The sequence below is a fragment of the Durio zibethinus genome, chromosome 13 (genome assembly GCF_047325235.1).
Source record: "Durio zibethinus cultivar Kanyao isolate XHJ-2024 chromosome 13, ASM4732523v1, whole genome shotgun sequence".
Lineage (NCBI taxonomy): Eukaryota > Viridiplantae > Streptophyta > Magnoliopsida > Malvales > Malvaceae > Durio > Durio zibethinus.
Window position 1 is genome coordinate 3,862,548 of NC_143174.1, and position 2,833 is coordinate 3,865,380.

Below are 2,833 nucleotides of genomic sequence, written 5' to 3' on the forward strand. Positions count from 1 at the left end.
TCTGCAGGAAGTTCAATCTAGACCAGTCCCAATTACCCTTATCGTCCAAATAGTCACTAGCTCTGTCATCTATCCTCTCCAAAGGTATAGAATCCCCAATTTCCTCTGCTAGAATTTTATCACCAGTCCATCTGTCATACCAGAAGGGGGTACTCTGTCCATTACAAATCAAGCGAAAACAACCCATGTTCACCAGTTCTCTACCGGAACAAATACTGAGCCATGTAAAAGAAGTTGCACCTTTTACTGTATTTTGTAGAAAAGATTTTCCCCTTCAAATATTTGGACCGTAACACTTGAGCCCAAAGACTAGAATCACTCTCTTGCATTTTCCATCCAAGCTTAGCTAATAAGGCATTATTCATATCAGTTGTTCTCCTAACTCCTAATCCTCCAATATCTTTTGGCTGACAAACTGTCTCTCACTTCAATAGGTGAACTTTCTTTCTATCCTCGATAGAGCCTCATAAAAAATTCCTACTAAGAGCATCAATATCATTTGGCACTGAAATTGGCAATCTAACTGTCTGCATAGTATAACTGGCTATTGTGCTAATTACGGATTGCACCAACGTAGCTCTACCTGCTAATGAAAGAAGATTCACCTTCGATAAAAACAACCTCCTTTTAAATTTCTCCGACAAAATTGATAGATATTCTTAACCACCCTTTGAGAATGAATTGGAACTCCTAAATAAGAACCGAAATCAGAACAGTGTTGCATCCTAGAAGTCAACCGAACATTCTCCACTAACTCCGGTGAGCAAGCTTTTTCACTATGTATATGGCTCATAACTTGTCACTGGCGAAAGCCTTTAATTCAAACAAACTTAATGTTTGTTTTTTACTTGGACGGTCGATGGAAAAAGTATTCTTTGGCATCATCACATCATTTTATTGTTAAAATTCTAAAAATTTAATCTCAAAATGACATGACAGTGTCATGAAAAAATTTTCACCGACTATTCAAACAAAAGCGTACATAGTCTAGCAGTTTCTCTTCCAATTCTTTCCTTCTACTTTCGAAGTTGATATTTTTTCTTTCCTTACTTTTGAAGAAACAAATGCCTAATGAAAATTATTATTAGTATATCAAAGAGATTAACAACGTGTTCTTTTCTTTTATTCTCCAATAAAATGCATTAAAAGAAGCAGAGCTTTCAACTTTTGAAGCTGCAGCAAAGAACCTGCACTTTGCTTTTGCATAAGGTAACCAACGATTCGTTGCCAAAGCATATACGAAACCCTTAACCAGGCAGACCGACAACCCCGTAAGACAGAAAATCAAAAGAACAATGTATAATTCTATTCAAAGAAAACAGAAAAATCAGTCCTTTTTGGTTATTGCTTCTGCTCATATAAAACCAACAAAGCAGAAACTCTCATATTAGATTGATCAAAAGATTTAAAACAAAGAAGAGAAACAGAAGGCTAATAATAGTAAGACATATGGATTCGAAGCCAACGGCTGTTTATGAAGATTTTGAGGTACAAACTGAATGGGTTCATGAAGCTGTGGAGGACACTTTATTGCACATCTACCAGGTTTGTTCTTGTCCAAATTTTTATGATTTCTTTAGTTTATTGATAAAGCAAAGGATTTAGCCAATTTGCAACACAAAAATTGACGAGCAGTACTCTAATGATTCATTCAACAGGCTTTACGAAGACACAACTTAAGGTTAAAGTAACCAATGCGGGGAACTTGAGGATATCTGGAGAACGTCCAATTGGTGGCAACAAATTCAGCCGTTTCTCCAAGGAAATTCCAATTGCATCCAATTGTGACCAAAATAAAATCAGAGCCAATTTCAGGGGTGGTATGCTCCGTATTAAACACCCCAAACTGATCGTCCCGGCAGATGAGAAGCAGGAAGAAGCACAACCATCTGCAGAAGTTCCAAAGTCTGATCAAAACCATGCTCCACAGCCTCCAAGGGCTGCCGATGTGCCACGGAAACTAGGTAATGGTCCAGAACAGGCTGTTCAAGAAGCTCCTCCCGAGGCCACGGTGGAAAAACAAACAGGTGAGAAGAGAGATGGGCTAGCAAAGGAGAATGACAGTGTTTCAGAGAAGGAACCTGATAAAGAAAAGGAAATGAAAGACAAAAGCAACGCTGGTAATGGATCTGACAAGCCTATGGAGAAGGAGAGGAAAGGTTGGGATCAAGAGGAAAAGGCTTCAACTAGTGAAAAACCTGAAAAGTTTGGTGATTCTGTACAGGATACTGCAGAAAACGAAAATGTAGAGACTGAGAAACTCAATGGCACTGATCATAAATACCAGCCAACGAATTAACATGGTTTCGCTAAAATATAAGCAAGTTCTTGATGGTTTGGCCATGGGACTAAAGAATCCAAGAAAAATGATGAACATGGTTTTTGGCTGTTTTATTGGTTACGGTACTTGCGGTTTATGTCAGAAATGCGATCAGGTCTCTTAGGAACTACTAGAACTAAGCTTGTGGGAAGTTCATGGTGAATGTAATTTCTAAGTTGTACATCACTTGTATCTGAGAATCCATAAGAGTAATATATTAAGAGCTTGACATGTTTCAGATTTCTGGCTGATTTAGCTAAAAGAATCTACCTTTGATGTCTTAAAATGTATGACCTTTTAAGTTTTCGGTCTTATACCTTTATGGCCAAAAGCAGAAACCAAAAATATTTTTGAAGAAATGTTGAAAATATACGGTTGAAGTAGGAAACTATTTTAGTTAATTTATACAGTTATAGTTAAAATATGATATTTAACATATTTAAAATTTAAATTTAAGCACCTGTAACTTTTTTCTTTGCCTAAACAAATAATCTTTTAAAATAAATATATATG

General features: G+C 36.7%; 1 pseudogene; it reads left to right on the forward strand.

Annotated features, from left to right (window-relative positions):
• The first annotated feature begins 1,167 nt into the window (after positions 1-1,167).
• Positions 1,168-2,560, forward strand: LOC111303855 (uncharacterized; annotated as a pseudogene).
• The last annotated feature ends 273 nt before the right edge of the window (positions 2,561-2,833 follow it).